This window comes from Lolium perenne, chromosome 1 (genome assembly GCF_019359855.2).
Source record: "Lolium perenne isolate Kyuss_39 chromosome 1, Kyuss_2.0, whole genome shotgun sequence".
Taxonomy (NCBI): domain Eukaryota; kingdom Viridiplantae; phylum Streptophyta; class Magnoliopsida; order Poales; family Poaceae; genus Lolium; species Lolium perenne.
In genome coordinates this window covers 33,958,442-33,978,003 of record NC_067244.2, presented here as the reverse complement: position 1 = coordinate 33,978,003, position 19,562 = coordinate 33,958,442, and the positions used below count along the sequence as shown (strand labels likewise).

Sequence of the window (19,562 nt, the reverse complement as noted above, 5' to 3'; positions counted from 1 at the left end):
TCACTACCATCCCCTCCGGTTGTCCCGATTTCTGTCACTTCGGGGCCATTGGTTCCGGACAAATGACATGTGTATACAACTTGCAGGTAAGATCATAAACAACGAATATCTTCATGAATCAATAACATGTTCAGATCTGAGATCATGGCACTCGGGCCCTAGTGACAAGCATTAAGCATAACAAGTTGCAACAATATCATAAAAGTACCATCTACGGACACTAGGCACTATGCCCTAACAATCTTATGCTATTACATGACCAATCTCATCCAATCCCTACCATCCCCTTCGGCCTACAGCGGGGGAATTACTCACACATGGATGGGGGAAACATTGCTGGTTGATGGAGAGGCGTTGGCGGTGATGGCGGTGATGATCTCCTCCAATTCCCCGTCCGGCGGAGTGCCGGAAACGGAGACTTCTGGCTCCCGCGACGGAGTTTCGCGATGTGGCGGCGTTCTGGAGGGTTTCTGGCGACTTCGACTTCTCTCCTGGCGTTTTTAGGTCGAGGCGAATAAGTAGTCCGAAGGAGGGCGTCGGAGGCCGGCCGAGGGGGCCACACCACAGGGCCGCGCGGGCCCCCCCTGGGCCGCGCCGCCCTATGGTGTAGGGCCCTCGGGCCTCCACTTCAATTGCCCTTCTGGCTCCGTTAGTTTCCTGGGAAAATAGGGCCTTCTGCATAAATTCCGAGGTTTTTCCCGAAAGTTGGATTTCTGCACAAAAACGAGACACCAGAGCAGTTCTGCTGAAAACAGCGTTAGTCTGTGTTAGTTGCATCCAAAATACACAAAATAGAGGCCAAACAATAGCAAAAGTGTTCGGGAAAGTAGATACGTTTTGGACGTATCAACTCCCCCAAGCTTAGCTTATTGCTTGTCCTCAAGCAATTCAGTTAACAACTGAGCGATAAAAGAACTTTCACGAACACATTTGCTCATATGATGTATATATTCTCATGCTATGGCTAATACTTAAGCAGTTCATAATGAGACACATGCAAATAAGATCATCTAACAGCTATGTCAATCATGGAGAGGTACCAACAATTAATAATAAGCATCATGAATCATGTATATGAGCAGGATTGCAATGTTCATAAGAGAGTATGATAAAGTGGTATCTCGCTTGCCTGTATTTGATTGGCAAAACATAAATGCCCGGGCACCTCTGGAGTTCATAAAAAGACTAGAAGTAGTGATTGTCAAAGGATAAATGCATCAAGGTTATACCACAATCAATCATATTTTGAGACAAGCATATTATACTAAGAATGACAGTTGTGCTCTCAAGATAGTGCTCAAAGAAATAATGGAGACACAACATAAAAGTAAAAGATTGACCCTTCGCAGAGGGAAGCAGGGATTAACATGCGCTAGAGCTTTTCATTTTTTATAAATCAGGAGTAAAATTATTTTGAGAGGTGTTTGTTGTTGTCAACGAATGGTAATGGGTACACTAACTACCTCGCCAACCGGACTTTCAAGAGCGGCTCCCATGAATTATTGCATATTTATTTGGCACTCCTTCCAACCTTTCTTGCACAAACCATGGCTAACCGAATCCTCGGGTGCCTGCCAACAATCTCATACCATGAAGGAGTGCCTTTTTATTTTAGTTTTATTATGATGATGACACTCCCCCCAACCTTTGCTTACACAAGCCATGGCTAACCGAATCCTTCGGGTGCCGTCCAACAATCACAAACCATGGAGGAGTGTCTATTTAAGTTTAATTAATTCGGATCGGGAATCCCATTGCCAGCTCTTTTTGCAAAATTATTGGATAAGCGGATGTGCCACTATTCCATATGAGAGTCCGTCAAAAGTAAATGACAAGGTTGAAAGCTAAACACCACATACTTCCTCATGAGCTATGAAACATTAACACAAATTAAGAAGCATTTTGAAGATTTTAAAGGTAGCGCATGAGAGTTTACTTGGAATGGTTTGAAATGCCATGCATAGGTATTTATAGTGGACACTCTGGAATGACTTGGTTTTCATGTGGTTGGAAGCACGAGCAGCGTTCCCGCTCAGTACAAGTGGAGGCTAGCAAAAGACTAGGGAGCGACAAATCAAGAGAGCAGTAACTGTCATAATCATGCTTGCGGCAAAATAAATTAACGGAGGCATAAAAGTGATACAAGAACTCTGAAGCAATATAGATCATCGAGGCTTAATTGACTTTTTGTTCAGTCATATGCATGCGTGAGCACGTGCCAAGTCGATATAGATGAATTTTTCAGAGGAGGATACCACAATGCCATACTTACTTATGAATAAAACAATGCAAGCAAACATCCATGACATGCTACTCATATTAATAAATTGGAGCTAAACATGAGAGATCATGAACTACTAGACTTTCTCAAATAACATATACCTCACATGACCCAACTAAGCATGCTCACATGGATGAGTATATGTACAAAAATGAAAACAAATAGAGTTCATACCAGCCTCTCACCACAATCAGATTGTCGTAGATCGTCATTATTGCCTTTTCACTTGTGTAGCTTGGATAATATGAAATGAAAACCACGCTCCAGCCACCGAAGACCATTGAACTCATAAAGAACTTTACAAACCAAAGAAGAACAGCAAATATTTTTGGTGTTTTCGAATTAGAGACAAGAATAAAAGGAAACAAATAAACAAAGCAAAGTCTTTTTGGGTTTTCTTATAGCAAACTAGCAATAGCAAATAAAGTGAAACAAATGCAAGAAACCAAAGCAAACAAATGGTGAAGAGAAACAACAGAAATATTTTTGGTCTTTTTGTGTTTTGGAAAGGAAACAAAGCAAAAACAAGAAATAGCAAACTAAAAGAAACACAGAAAAACGAGATGGCAGAAATCTGCCAAAACCTGACAGCAGTACAGAAATCGATTTTTACAAAAATCTTACGTTGCTCAGTTCAAAAAGTGTTCAACTAATGAAAGTTAGATAACAACCTGGGGAACCTGCACAAAAATTTTCAGCTCAAAATGACGCTCTGGCTATTTTTGAGAATTTTTACGGTAACGTTCCAGAATCTGTTTTCAGGCAGCACTTCCCCAAATATCATCTTCCTCTCATTAGAAAACCACTCAAACGAACAAAGCAAGTATGTGCAAGTATCCAGCAACCATAATATGCAAAGAATGAGTGATGCCGGTATACCTCCCCCCAAGCTTAGGCTTTTGGCCTAAGTGGAGTTCAATCCCATCGATCCCATGAAGTAGTGTCTCCGTAATATGAAGATGGGTCGTATTCCGGGTATGTGCTAGAAGAAGCACCCGGATATGTGACGGTGTGGTCGTAGGAGGTCCCGACGTCCTCGGAGTCATGTTGCTGGTGGAAGTCTTTTATCTTCAAATGCTCATCCACTTCCTCCTTGGTGCACGACCATGATTGCCTGTCAATACTTAACAAACCAGGTTGGGGAAGAGGGATTTCCTTCTCCTCCCCGTCAGAAAACAACATTCTATACACCATATTTTCTAAAGTAGAGTCAGTTGTAACAAAATGATGACTCTTCATAGCAGTAATATCGAGTCTCCTAGGGGCCAATGGCACATCATTAGGATCAATAGGAAGATTAAGAAAAGTTAAAACACGCAGCGCAATAGTTCCTCCAAAAATAGGCCCCCTGGTAGTCAGGCGGCGAGCAATAAGAGCACCAAGGTGATAAGATGTTTGACCAGTAAGTGCAATGTTCAAGAAAGCAAGGTGGTAGCTAGAAATATTACTAGTGTTCTCCCTACCAAGAATGCTAGTAGCAATGTAGTATGCAAAATACTTAATGGCGGGAAGTTGGATGTTCCTTATCTTGCCCCGCTGAATGGTGCGACAGTCATCATCGGTGATCCCTCGGTAGAGCTCCAGCAAGTCCCGGGGGTTGTCATCAATCCTACTTGCTGTACCTACAGGGGCAATGTCCAAGGCACAACAAAAATCCTTCAACGGCATAGTCACAGTCTTACCATAGATTCTGAATGCAACCGTTGGCTCATATTGCTTGTTATCGAACTGGAAACTCTCGACAAAGATCTTGGTGAGCATGTGGTATTGCTCCCTTTCATCGCTCATATAGGCGGTTAACCCTGCCCTGTTGACAAGGGTCAAGAAATCCTCCAGTATCCCTGCATTCCTTAGAAAATCATAACATGGAAAAGTAGAAGCATTAGGGGGACCGTGGTCCTCTTCGGGCGCGAAGCTAGGCGCGAGGATGTCTTCATTGTATGATTGCCTAATCCGGGTGGCGGCCCTAGAAGGCCTCCCGGTGCTGGTTGTCCCCTTCTTGAACAACTCTCCAAAGCTAAACTTCTTCATAGCTTCTCTGAAATTTTCAACAAATGACATAAAAATTTTGATTTGGTGACATATAATCGAGGGAAACTACCATAGGAACTTGCTAGAGTACTAATCATGCATCAAAACAAGTTTCTACCTCTTAGAACAAGCATGCAAGCTCACTAAACATGTTACCTACAGCAGCAAAATATTCAAGATATACTCAACCAAACGAAATTCTACTTGGATGGGTGGAGGAGTCACATACCAAAGAGCAAATGTGCCAAATTTCAGACAGAAATCTGGGCTGAGCAAAGAGATCGAGAAATCTGGAGCTCAGGAGCAAAAACGCAAGAGAGATGAACTTGGTACGAGTTTTTTCGGGAGAGAGAAAGTGCTGGGAGGAAGAGATGGCAAAGTGGGGCAGAGGGGAGCCCACACCACATGGTGGCGCGGCCACCTCCTTGGCCGCGCCAGCCAGTGGTGTGGCGCCCTCTGGTGCCCCACAGGTCATCCTCTGGTACTCCCAGGTGCCTCGTCGAAAAATAGGACCAACGGTATAATTTTCGCGAATTTTTGAAAACTTTGAAAAATGCACATTTCTGGGTATTTAGTTTATTATTACTGGCCAGGAAAAATTTCGAAATCTCAAATCTATTAAGAAACTTTGCAAAATAAAAGTGCTACAGCAACTAAAGCAAGTGGAGGAAGAAAGATATGTTGTTTACCTCCTTTATGCATATAAAAAGTATCCGTTAACAAGGTTGATCAAGTCTTGTCACCAAATAACTTTTTCATATCATAAGAAGAAATAAACCTCAAATCAATCATGTTACCTTGAACTGTATTGATATGGATCCAATCACGAGAGTTTGATATTCTTCTTTAGGCTCATATATAGGACAATCAATAGTTCCCACTTTGATAGTTCTCACATTAGAAATAGTATTAACTCCACACGCTTTCTCAATCCTCTTGGGGAAATAAACGGTATGTTCCCTATCATCAACATTGAAAGTAACCTTCCCTTTGTTGCAATCAATAACAGCCCCTGCGGTGTTAAGAAAAGGTCTCCCAAGAATAATAGACATATTATCATCTTCAGGCATTTCCAATACAACAAAATCAGTTAATATCAAGCAGTTAGTAGTAACTTGAACAGGAACATTCTCACATATACCAACAGGAATAGCAGTAGATTTATCAGCCATTTGCAAAGATATATCAGTAGGTATCAACTTATCTGAGTAAAGTCTCTTATAAAGAGAAAAAGGCATAACACTAACACCGGCTCCCAAGTCACATAGAGCAGTTTTAACATAATTATTCTTGATGGAACAAGGAATAGTAGGTATACCTGGGTCGCCCAACTTCTTTGGAATTTTGCCATTGAAAGAGTAATTAGCAAGCATAGTGGAAATTTCCTCATTGGGGATTTTCCTTTTGTTAGTAACAATATCTTTCATATACTTTGAATAAGGAGGCAATTTAATAGCATCAGTCAAAGGGATTTGCAAGAATAAAGGTTTCATCCAATCGCAGAATTTATTATAGTGTTCTTCTTCCTTTGATTTTAGTTTCTTAGCAGGAAAAGGCATTTGCTTTTGTACCCAAGGTTCTCTTTCATTACCATGTTTCTCAGCAATAAAATCTTCTTTAGTGTACTTTTTATTTTTAGCATGCTTTTCAGGTTCTTTTTCAACCTCTTCTTTATCAGGAGTATCATTCTTATCATTATCTTTATCATTCTCATGTTCATTACCACTTTCAGTTTCAGCATCAGAAATAGAAATACTATTAGGATCATTAACAGGTTCAGAGGATTCTACAACATTTTTATGTTTCTTTTTCTTTTTCTTCTTAGAATGAGCACTAGGTTCAATGCGTTGAGAATCTTGTTCAATTCTTTTGGGATGCCCTTCAGGATATAGAGGATCCTGGGTAGAGACACCACCTCTAGTTGTTACTTCATAAGCATGTTTCTCTTTAGAATTATTCCCTAACAAGTCATTTTGCACTTTAGTGAGTTGATCAATTTGAGTTTGAATCATATGAAAATGTTTAACAAGCATCTTAACATCATTGGAGGTTCTCTCCACAATACCATGCAATTCACTAATAGCTTGAGAATTTTCCATTAAATGATTCTCTACTCTCATATTAAAATTTTCTTGCTTAACAATATAATTATCAAACTCATCTAAGCATTGTGCAGGAGGTTTCGAATACGGAATATCTTCCCTAGTAAAGCGTTGAAGGGAATTTACCTCAATCATGGATGAAGGGGGAATTATCTCACATATATCTTCTATAGGAGGTAGATTCTTCACATCTTCAGATTTAATACCTTTCTCCTTGAGAGACTTCTTGGCTTCCCTCATATCTTCATCATTCAATTTAATTAAACCCCTCTTCTTCACTATTGGCGTTGGAGTTGGTTCAGCGTATTCCAATCATCATAATTCCGGCCTATTTTAGCCAATAATTCTTCAAATATTGCAGAGTTCTTTTCTGAAAACACAACCAGCACAACTATCCAGGTATGCCCTAGAATCAATGGTTAGTCCACTATAAAATATATCAAGTAATTCATGCTTTTCTAAATCATGGTCGTGCAAAGCTCTAATAAGCGAGCAAAATCTCGCCCAAGCCTCGTGCAATTTCTCTTCATCTCCCTGATCAAAATTATAAACTCTCTCAAAGCAAAGATGTTGAGCACTAGCAGGAAAATATTTCCGAAAGAAAACAGCAAGCAATTCTTTTGGACTTTTAATAGAACTAGGTGGCAAACTATTATACCAAGTTTTAGCGTCATCCTTCAATGAGAATGGAAATATTTTAGCAACAAAGTAAGTACGCTTCTTAACATCATCAGAAAACAAGCTACTCAAAGTAGATAACTCAGTCATGTGTTCAACAGCACTTTCTTTTTCAGTACCACAAAAAGGTGTTTTCTCAACAATAGCTATATGAGATAGATCAAGAGAAAAATCATAATCTTTATCCCTAATGTTTATAGGAGATGTGGCAAATTTAGGATCAGGAGACAGTTTATATCTAACAGTGTGTTCTGCAAGCAACTTTTTAATTTTTCTTGCATCAGTAGTAGCATTGCATTTTTCAATAAAATCATCATCAAGCTCCACATAATCTTCCTCAGGATCATCACTAAAATAATCAAGTTCAGGTGAACTAACAGGTGTAGTAGCATTAGGAGTTTCAGTATTTTCAATTTGTCTAGACTTAGCAATTGTAGCATCTAGAAAAGATCCCAATGAACCACTATCATCAAGCACAGCAGAAACATTATCAATATTATGAGAGTGTTCAGATTCAGCAGATGTACCCGCATGCGAAGCATGTGGCGGTGAAACAAGTTTATCAATCACAGATGGTGAATCAAGAGCAGCAGAGGTATTCAGAATTGTACCTTTTCTTGTAGTGGATGGTAATATGGCGATCTTAGTATCGCGAGGTTTACCCATGATGGAGAATTTGCAGCGAACAATATTAATCCAAGTGAACTTCCAAATAAAGCTATGCTCCCCGTCAACGCGCCGAGAAAATAGTCTTGATGACCCACAAGTATAGGGGATCGCAACAGTCTTCGAGGGAAGTAAAACCCAATTTATTGATTCGACACAAGGGGAGACAAAGAACACTTGGAAGCCTTAACAGCGGAGTTGTTAATTCAGCTGCACCTAGAAACAGTCTTGCTCGCAAGAGTTTATCAGTAGTAACAGTTTTATAGCAGTAGCAGTAGTGAAATAACAGCAGCAGAGTAACAGAGACAGCAGTAGTGATTTTAGTAAATAGCAGGATTAAAATACTGTAGGCACGGGGACGGATGACGGGCGTTGCATGGATGAGAGAAACTCATGTAACAATCATAGCAGGGCATTTGCAGATAGTAATAAAACGGTGTCCAAGTACAAAGCAATCAATAGGCATGTGTTCCAATTATAGTCGTACGTGCTCGCAATGAGAAACTTGCACAACATCTTTTGTCCTACCAGCCGGTGGCAGCCGGGCCTCAAGGGAAACTACTGGATATTAAGGTACTCCTTTTAATAGAGTACCGGAGCAAAGCATTAACACTCCGTGAACACATGTGATCCTCACATCACTACCATCCCCTCCGGTTGTCCCGATTTCTGTCACTTCGGGGCCATTGGTTCCGGACAGCGACATGTGTATACAACTTGCAGGTAAGATCATAAACAACGAATATCTTCATGAATCAATAACATGTTCAGATCTGAGATCATGGCACTCGGGCCCTAGTGACAAGCATTAAGCATAACAAGTTGCAACAATATCATAAAAGTACCATCTACGGACACTAGGCACTATGCCCTAACAATCTTATGCTATTACATGACCAATCTCATCCAATCCCTACCATCCCCTTCGGCCTACAGCGGGGGAATTACTCACACATGGATGGGGGAAACATTGCTGGTTGATGGAGAGGCGTTGGCGGTGATGGCGGTGATGATCTCCTCCAATTCCCCGTCCCGGCGGAGTGCCAGAACGGAGACTTCTGGCTCCCACGACGGAGTTTCGCGATGTGGCGGCGTTCTGGAGGGTTTCTGGCGACTTCGACTTCTCTCCTGGCGTTTTTAGGTCGAGGCGAATAAGTAGTCCGAAGGAGGGCGTCGGAGGCCGGCCGAGGGGGCCACACCACAGGGCCACGCGGGCCCCCCCTGGGCCGCGCCGCCCTATGGTGTGGGGCCCTCGGGCCTCCACTTCAATTGCCCTTCTGGCTCCGTTAGTTTCCTGGGAAAATAGGGCCTTCTGCATAAATTCCGAGGTTTTTCCCGAAAGTTGGATTTCTGCACAAAAACGAGACACCAGAGCAGTTCTGCTGAAAACAACGTTAGTCCGTGTTAGTTGCATCCAAAATACACAAAATAGAGGCCAAACAATAGCAAAAGTGTTCGGGAAAGTAGATACGTTTTGGACGTATCAATGTGCTATGACCAAGTTCTCCGGCGGCATTCCTCCTTTGCTCAAAGAAGCGATCATATTTGGTGATCTCCGTTGCAATGTGCTTGAACAAGTTGAGACTCATCTGGAAACGCCGCCGAAAATAGCTTTCGGGGAATATCGGATTCTCATTGAAATACGACCGCATCAACTTCTCATGCCCTTCAATCCTTTCTCTCCACAATTTCTGTCTACCGAACACCGATCCACCAAATTTTAGCCTCTTAACGGCGCGGTATGCTAATAGTATCGACATGTTGTCCTCTTCCTCTTGGTCGTACTCGTCATCCGATGAATCGTATGATGAACTCTACAAACATATGTATGAAATTACTTCACTATGAACTAACTATCGTAGCTAATTGGCGAGTAATAGAGGCCGGCCGGCGGAGGTGCATACCTTGCGAGCAAATGGGCGAGCACCATGGGCGCGCCATGTTGCTAGCAAGCTCGAGGACGACATGTCGACGCCTACGCGGAGGAGAACGCGACGGCGGCGCGAAGGGGGACGCGGAGGAGGAGCGCCGACTACAACCCGTCGCTGGCGGCGGCGCGAGCGTCACATTGCGGCAGAGCGTCCGCCGCTACCAGGAGGGGGTGCGGGCGAGGCGGATCTACGCCGCGGCGGCGCGCAGCAGCGGGGGCGGCGGCGGAGTCGACCGGCGGCGGATGGATTTCGCGCCGGCGGTAGGTGGGGAAATGAGGACGCGGGCGCGGGTGGGGGAAATTTCCAGCCGTTGGCTTTTTGCGCGGGCGCGGAGCGTTGCCGCGCGCTGTAGCCGACGCGTCACATATGCCGCTCCGGTTTGTGCAAAACGCCGCGCGCCCTAAAATTTTTACAGCGCCGCGCCGTTTACCGCGCCTGCTGGAGCGCCTGATTCCCTTCCGCGCGCGCTACATCGGATGTTTTTTTGCAGCGCGCCTGTTGGAGATGCTCTAAGAGGCTAAGACTAATAATATGTATACACACATACATATATACGACCATTTCGAAAAAAAAAACATACATATATACGTGTCTAGTTTTATTTGTAAAATATTCAAAGTTAACATCCAACGATACATAATTGTAACCAATAAGCAATGTTATATAATGATAGGAAGACAAAAATAGCAACATATAACAAGTAGTATCCCTTGCTAGTGTTATTATCTCAAGTAAAATCATATACCCAATGACTATTGACAACTAGTTGAATGCCCGTGCTCCGCCACGGCCTAACAAATTTATCCAATTGATTAAAAAAATCGTACATATCGAACTAAAAAAACTCAATTGTAACAAGCAAAATTTATGCTACATCGAAAACTCCATTATTATTAGTTAATCATCAAATATATCAAATGCCATGTGCAACTCATTTTGGTTGTATTATTAGCTACCATTATCAGGTGTACGGAAAAAAATCAAAGTTGTAAAATCTAGAGTAAATGAATCTTTGGATTAGTGATAGGTAACACCTACTTTTTGTGATTTCTATTGTTTCCAAGGCCTTCACAATTTGACTTATTTTTTCTGAATTTCTATTAGTGCAAGTAGAGCAAACTTTCTGGATTTCGGATAGTGCAAGCCAAGCAAGCACATAGTAGTATTTTCTTTTGCCTCCTCATTTCTCTTTCATCCCTCTTTGTTACGATAACAAGTCGGTAGAAAATAGAATAACCTGAAAGCAAAAACAAAACCTTGTCTGCATATACGTACATAACAGTAGACCTCATATGCATAACTCTATATAATATAATCAAGAATCTATCTCGCTGCAGCTACGAACTAATAGCCTCCGATTGGTAACTTCCAAACCAATTATTCTTCAATCTAATCTTCCCAAGAATAAAACTAATGCCAGCTACTACTTCATCCAATTGCAGCCATTTCCATGATCCCTATTATATCATGCAAACAACTATATATGTAAAGCAAATGCGGGAGTTTACAGGGAGCTTTACCCAAAGACTTGAATTCCTGATCCAGCTTTTGTAGGGCAGGTAAGGGGAGGGGTCAAAGTAGCAGGAAGAAGATATTCATGTCGCAACAGCCCAACAGGCATCACCAGCATTTTGTGCTTTAAGAAAACCACACGAGAACCTCGATAATTGCAACACGGCGAGTAGAGCAAGCTGATCCATCTAACTCCAATCAATGGAAACTAACATCACGTTAGAGCCCGTGTGGATAGGGGGATAGGCAGCTCACTTTGGAAGCGGTGGATGACGCGACGGTGAAGACCCTGATAATGCTGCTCCTGTGGCAGTTATTGTGTCCGCCAGTGGCGAATGGGTAGGACAGGCAAGTGGTGACATCAAGGGGGCAGAGCGCCGACTTGAAGGCCATCGTTGTGAGGGGCCGATGGATTGGGGAGGTGGAGGTGGCTAGCAAGATAGCTTGAGGTGTGTGTGGTGGTGAAGAGGGCAGAGATGGGGGCGGCCGCGATCTCCCTTCTCAAATCCAATCGCCGTGGAACAAGCCCCCGCTGCCTGCATCGACGAGGAATCCTTCCGCTAGATTGAAGGTGCCTCCTCGCCTCCCTCCTGCTACCCCAAACCCTCCATCCCAACGATGCATGTTGTGAACGGACGCATCTTCCCCTTTACCCATCGATGACGATATCGTTTCTCCACTTGCTAACAGAGCATGCATGTGTCCCCGGGAAAAAACCTCTCCACAGATCCTTGCTCTCTATGTGATCTGACTCGACTCCTGCTACCGTAGCGCCGAGCGCCGCGTCGGAACCGTCATGGCTGGTCAGTCTAGCCACAAGTTCAACTCAACTCAACGCGATGATCATCTCCACCAGCGGAACCGCACGTATTTAGATGTTGGCATTGTAGATATTCTAGATTTCATTTGACTTGGCACCCAAAAGCCGGAAACAATGAGCTGGTGTGATATGCATGGTTAATTGAGTCGATCGAACTGTGCGGGATAACTTCATTGGCCATCCGCAACCATGAAATGGATCGGTATCTTCAGTGGGGAGGCGTCTGGCGGCGTGGGGTGGTGGACGGCAGCGACTGGAGCCGCGGGGCTGCGGCGATGGGTGTTTACATGGGCGAGAAACCAGTTAATTGGACTGCGAGTTTTTCTTGGGCCGAATAAACAACATACATTGGTACATGGGCTTGGCGCGATTTGATCTCGCGAGAGAATCTTTTGGTTCCATTCTTCGCTTTCCAAGTTATTATTTAATCTCATATGATAGATTTTCATGCACACGAGAGATGATAACGTATGGGAAATCCGAGGGTGCATGTTGAGGCGGAGTTTTGAGAACAATTGAATTGTTTGACGACGTATGAACTCCCATTTAATAGTAAAAATATAGTAGCCAGTGTGATGGAAACAATATATGCTTATATTTCTTATACAATCAGTAATAAAAAAACATTTGTTGCATACTTGATAACATTTATTTCCACACATCAATCTAAATCCAAGGGAAATAATGAACTGAAATGGAAGTGCATTGCTATTTTTCACCTCGTAGGAAAAAAAGGCCAATTAAAAAATTCCCCTTGCATCACTCTTTTACAAGGCCTAGATGGTAGATTCAGGCGTTGGAAAAGCTATCGAGTAGTTTGAATAATGTTCATGATACCCAAATCATTACCACATAATGCAAGAGAAACAAATCTGGAACTAAAAGTGCAAATGCAAGAGGGAGAAGAAATGCAGAGTATGAAGCACAATGACTATCGACATGACTACAAAATCCAAACTGGTTAACAAATCAAACAACGAGAAAATGGACCGTCTCGACCCGGTGCCCCAAGGAACAAGTAGATACTCTGTGGGCTCTCACAATAGAAATACCTCCACTGGAACCATTATCCGAATCTGCAAGGCGAGAGGACAAGACAAATGATGCTCTAATTAGAAGGGATTCATCTTTAATCATACAAGAAATTAAAAAATGTGTAACAAAATCCCATGACAAACTAACGGCCATACCATTGCCATTACTCTTTACGTTCGACCTTCAACACACCAATCGTTGCTAGCCGCTGCTACTTGACCAAAGCTCTTAGCCACAAGCATGGACCATCAGGCAGTGGACCCTGTTGCATGCCACAAATACCCATATCATGTTTACTGTGACCAATTTGATTTTCTTATTAGCAGAAAAAAAATCCATGTATTTTATAGAAGAATATTTGTATTGATACTAACCAGAATACCTATACACGAAACTGATCATATAGAAACTTCAAGATTGCCGAGAGAAATATGGTGAAGTCATGATTGCAAAGTTAAATATGGTGAAGTCATACTTGCAATTTGTGCAGACGAAAAATATTGTAAGATTTTGGTGCCAAACCTACTGATAAACTTCAGATTACATCAGAAGTCTTCATAATTCTTACCTGCTTTGTTCCATTGCAAATAGAACAAGGGCCCTCAAGCTGTTTCCAAGACTGTTTCCCTCTGAAAGGTTGAAGGTCAAGGATTAAGCCTGTGTTGGCTTAACTTTGTGACAAAAAGATTACATGAATAAGGCCCACAGAACGTACCTTTTTAGATCCTCTGAAGTTCATGCCTCCCGTTTATGCTGACAACACAAGCTCCATCTGATTCTTGAAATAAAAAAACATATTCATGACATATTCCACCGTCAGCATAAATTCCTCGATATTGAGATAGTTTGCTCCAGCTGATTCCAATAGCGCTTGCATTTTTCTCTCCAAATTTACGATGCAACTGAATAATATTAGTCAACCTCAAAGTGCCTGATGATATCCTTTCAATTCATAAGTAACATCATCTTTCTGATGATCCTGGGACAAAAGTATGGCCTAGTAAGCAATTATTCATGAGCTGGCCGAGTTATAACACACCTTGAATACAGTACAGACATACATGCACATGAACTTTATGTGATCAAGGAATATATTTTGGCGGATGCATGTAAAATATGTCATACATTTTTAGGCTAAAAAAGTAACCACCTAAATCAATGTGTAGCTGACCAAATTAGATTACAGTTAAGAAGAATGGTAAGGAAAACTGCCAATTGTAATCAACATTCTCATTTGGTAGACTACCACATATAATCCTAAAAGATACGAATCCTTTCTGAGAAAACTGAACGTGTATAATTTCACATGGCACTGCTGTAGAAACGAATCTTTTCAGACATATTGGTCTGATGTTTCTCAACACCTACCATAGGTACAGTGGTAACTTAAAAGGCGTATGGTCTGAAAGACCAACCAATTTTTCTCTTAAAATGTCAACCAAACCCATCACCAGCATGTAGAAGTAGAGAAATAAGCAAAAGTGTAAACCAATTCTAATCTTACCTCTGCTCCAGTTTAAACATGTAAATTGAGCATCATCTGTAAAAATTAAAATCTTCAGATAGCATCCCTGCAATGCACATACAAACTTCTACCTCAAGACGCTTTTCTGACTCTACGTTTAGCTTTATAAGCATGAGATCTCTTGTGATTCCTTTGAAAAATCGTCAACATGTTTAAACTTTAAACACAAAAACTGGAATGACCGAAAGCATCATTGATGACGTATTATTACTATTGAGAAAACACTTTCAGATTCACTACTTTGTAGAGCTTCATGATACTGAAGCAATGATAACATGTATAACGTTAACAAGTTTGTAGAGCTTCTCAACAACTTGTTGGAGTATTTTCGGGATAGTACTATTCTAAATGACGCCTTATCCTTTTTCAGCCCAACAGCCAATTCGATTGATCATCCCACTCTCATCCTCAACAGACAATGATACCATGTGGCGCTTTATACAGTCCTAGAAAAAGGTACCTCGACTTGAAGATCAAAAGGGTATAAGAAATCTAGTATTCAGCAGGGGGAGAAGCTTACGAGCCCCAGGGGCGGATAGGCACCGGTGTGATGCCGCCGGTAGCCAGAGAAGTGGCCGTGGCAGCAACGATCACGTGATGCCCTCGGCCTAGAGGAAAGGGCCTCCGATGGAGGAGGCGGCGGCTTGTGGTGGCGGTGTAGGCGAAATCCGGTAACTGCGTGGCGGAGAGGAAGACCCCCAAGGACCGGTCGATGAAGATTCAGCCACCAATCGATCTGGCCCCCGGCCTGGTCACCGAGCGTGAAGAATCAATCAGGGATAGTCGGCGTGGCGGTGTCCACGATCTAGTGCTTGGGGCGTGGAGGCTCGATCCAGGGGTGAGCGTTTGGCCGAGAGGGCTTGTTTGCGGGTTTGATTCAGCATGTCCTGCGGGAGGAAGCGCCTGGGAGATCGACGAGATCGAGATTGGGCAGGCCTCCGGGAGGAAGGGAGAAGTTGTGGCGGGCGGCGACCATTAGTGGCCGGCGGCGGCGGTGATGCCACGAGGGAGGAGACGGGGTGAGGGAAAGGGATTGTTTCGGATATTTTTGGTCCGCGTTAATGGAAAACGGGGATTGCGTCTTGAGTGCGACGAGGCAAGGGCGGGACGAAGAGATTGCTTTCCAGTTTTTCTCAAATTCCGTGATCGTAGTGGTCTTCTAATTGGAAAGTGATCAGATTATAAAAGAGAGTACATGCACCCACGGTTAGATATTGAGCGGCAAGTTAAGATGAAATTAGACGGTTCAGATGTTGCCAATCTCCTTCACCAAACACGTTGTATGACGTACGACCAACTGAAATATAATAGTAAAGATGCTTTAGTGCTTCACAAAAAGTTCTCTGACAATGTTGACACAGATGAGAACAATGTTGACACAGACGAGAGAAATGACAATTTTTGATCGGTAAATAAATAAGGTGTAGGTGTGTAGCATAAGTACCTAAGCAGTAGATCGGAGAAGAAGGGGATCGGGACCTAACAACTGCGATTGACGATCTGGACTGGGAGCCTTCTCGGCTGCTCCTACCTGGGAGTCCAGGCAACTCGGGGACTAGGCGAGGCAAAGGCGATCGAGTCCGATCGCTCTTTTCTTTCCATCTGATTCCCTCTGTCATGGTGCGTAGGTTCTCTTCCTAGCCTTATTTCATTCTATAGCATGCTCACCCTGGGCCATTGGCCCTTATCCAAATTCTTTTTCTAGCCACTACTAGGACAACGCCTATAGGTGGCAAAGATACTACCGGCGCACAACCATTTGCTCGCGCCGGTGGCAAATATTGCTGGCGCGCTAGTGTCTCACCGCGCCGGCGCTGAGAAGTTACTGACGGCGCACCACCTGATACGATACGCCGACGGTAAAATGCGGCTGTGGCACGCCCGCTCCGGGCCAGGCCCAGCAAATACTGCTGGTGCACCAGGCCTTGGGCGCGCCCGGCGATTCTTGGCAGCGCCCAAGGCACAGTGCACCGGCGCTATTTCTTGGGCTCCGGCCCGGACCAAATACACAAGAGCGGCCAAATTACTGCCGGCGCACCCACACCTTGGTGCGCCAGCAGTAACCTGGGCACATATTGCTGCCATCCCACACTACTCCTCCCACACAACCCGATCCTTCTCCCAACCCAGCTAGTTTTTGTCCCTTTCTACCCTAAGTTTAGCCAATTTGATCAAAGAAATTAATATTTTTTGAGCAAATCTTTCCTTTCTACATGCATCTCCCACATCTCTATGTAGATCTAGATCTATCTATCCCGCATTGACCGCTCAATCTAGATCTAGATCTAGAAAATATGAATCCATACGTCATGGTTGGCGTGACGTCTCGATCTCGTCTAGTAATATATCAACCAAATAGGTGATTAATGAAAAAATTGAGGAATGAAAATCATCGTATATGGAAAATTTGAAGCAGAGCGTGTGTGGCATATATATGTTGTGTTTGTGTCGGCGACCGAGCGATTTGATGAGATGAAAATGAGTTGCCAACGTTGCGCTGAAATGTTGATTCGTTAAGTTTCCGTTTTGGCACATTTCTGGCGCTCCTAGGTCCTAATGTGTAGGAAGGTCATGCCGGAATTTTCCGTGAAAACTACCGACGGATGCATGGTTCTAATCAATTATATATCTTGCCATGCAGGCGATAATGGTCATCAAGATGAGGGAAAGCGTCATGATGAGATATCTCAAACACGCGATCGCCGACATGTATGAAAATAACCTCACAGAGGTATTGTGTCCGTGTCGAAAATGCAAACTAGGGAAATGAGTTGACCCCTATTCAGGCAAAGTGCAGGGGCACCTACTCACTAATGGTTTCATGCATGGACACACTCAACGGATGAGTGATGATGATGATGATGATGATGATGATGATGGCGCGGAGGTCAATGGGGCGACGACATCAGGTGGTAATGGACGACAAGAATGAGGGCATCATGATATTGATGACGATGAAGAGTTTGTCGCACACGACGATGCAGATCAGTATCACGATGAACAAAATGTTCAAGACGCGGACAATAACATTGATGACGATGAAGAGGTGTCGCTAGCTTCAGTCATGCGGGGCCCTCATCTTCTAGATCTGCTTCTCGAAAAAACGAAAAGCGCTAGGCGGAAATCAAAGATTGAACAACTGGAGACATACTCGAATACTCCGTTGTACGACTCAGGTCGCGGGTTGGAGGAGTCCCGCTTGAGAGTAACGCTCGATGTGCTGCAGATGAAGGCGAAACACGGATGGACGGACACAAGCGTCGACGACATTCTGGAATACTTGAAAGATCTCCTTCCTGCCGGGAACACGTGTCCTAGTAGTCTAGCCGAGGCCAAGAGAATCACGTGCCCTCTTGATTTACCCCACGAAAAATATCACGCCTGCATCAACGACTGTATCATTTATCGCAACGAGCACGTGGACAAGACCAAATGTCCGTTGTGTGACGCTGATAGATACAAGGAAGGGAAGAAGAAAGCTCCTCGGAAAGTTGTGTGGTACTTGCCGCTCGCCCCTGGCTTCAACGGTTCTTCGCGAACCGCAAGGAAGCAAAGCTCATGCGCTGGCACACTGAAAGAAAGGAGGCATTGTTGAATGATGTAGAGCGGATTGAACACCCAGTGCTGACACACCCTTCGCGATGCAAGCTAGTGGAAAGCATTAGACATTGAATTCGAATGTTTTGGGGCAGATCCCAGAAACATCGGGTTGGGTGCGAGCACGGATGGATTCAATCTGTTCGGAAACCAGAGCAGCACACATTGCACCTGGCCGTGTTTGTATGGATCTACAACCTCCCCCCTGACTGTGCATGAAGAGGAAGTACATACAGATGAGTATGCTAATTCAAGGGCCAACACAGCCAGGAAACGATATCAACATGTATCTCGAACTATTAAAGGAGGAACTTGAAACGTTGTGGGCAGAGGAAGGGGTAGATACATGGGACGCCGTCGCGGAAGAATATTTCCCTTTGAGAGCCGCGTTGATCACGACGGTGTAGGACTACCTCGGATACGGTTATATTGCATGCCAGGTGTGCCATGGACACAAGGCATGTGTCAGGTGCATGGAAGAGATGGTGTTTTTGCAGCTTGGTAAGGATCCCGGCTCTTCGAAAATATTTTGCATGAGGCATCGAAGGTGGCTACACAAGACTGACCCGTGGAGAAAGCGTGGATATTTGTTCGATGGTACAGATGAGCCCCGAGGACTGATACGTTGCAAACGTATCTATAATTTTTGATGCTCCATGCTTGTTTTACACCAATTTATATATGTTTTGTTTACACTATATATTTTCCGAAACTAACCTATTGACAAGATGCCACAGTGCCAGTTCCCTGTTTTCTGCTGTTTTGTATTTCAAAAAAAAATTTACAGGAAATATTCTCGGAGTTGGACGAAACAAAAGCCGAAGTTCCTATTTTACTGTAACAAAGACAGAGTCCGAAGGAGAGACGAAGTGGTGCCACGAGGCGGCCTCACCAGCCCTTCGCGCGGCCCAGGCCCTGGCCGCGCCTAGGGGTGGTGTGGGGCCCTCGGGCACCCAGCGACCTCGCCCTTCTGCCTATTTATTCACATGCTCGGGAAAAACCGAAATACCCGAGCCTCCATCCACGAAAAGTTCCGTCGCGGCCGCCATCACCGACCCTAGCTCGGGAGGGTTCTGAAGCTCTTCCCGGCACCCTGCCAGAGAGGGAGATCATCACTGGAGGCCTCTACATCGTCGTGCCCGCCTCCGAAGTGATGCGTGAGTAGTTCATATCTGGACTACGGGTCCACAACAGTAGTTAGATGGTTGTCTTCTCCAATTTATGCTTCATGTTTAGATCTTGTGAGCTGCCTATCATGATCAAGATCATCTTGTGTTTGTTGGGATCCGATGAATATTGAATACTATGGTTGAGATCGATTATATACTTGTAATATGTTATTTATGATCTTGCATGCTCTCTGTTGCTAGTAGATGCTTTGGCC

At 43.8% G+C, this 19,562-nt stretch overlaps 1 long non-coding RNA gene across 3 annotated transcripts; it reads right to left on the bottom strand.

The window, feature by feature from the left end:
* Positions 1-12,703: 12,703 nt before the first annotated feature.
* Positions 12,704-15,713, bottom strand: LOC127346080 (uncharacterized). Of its 3 annotated transcripts, none has more exons than XR_007879310.2 (5): positions 15,102-15,713; positions 13,772-14,596; positions 13,625-13,685; positions 13,212-13,318; positions 12,704-13,097 (listed from the first exon to the last, which is right to left on the bottom strand). It is a non-coding gene; the product is annotated as an uncharacterized lncRNA (long non-coding RNA). The 3 variants fall into 3 exon arrangements; XR_007879311.2 differs by having other exon boundaries at positions 13,772-14,035; positions 14,561-15,705; XR_007879309.2 differs by having other exon boundaries at positions 13,772-15,698.
* Positions 15,714-19,562: the final 3,849 nt, after the last annotated feature.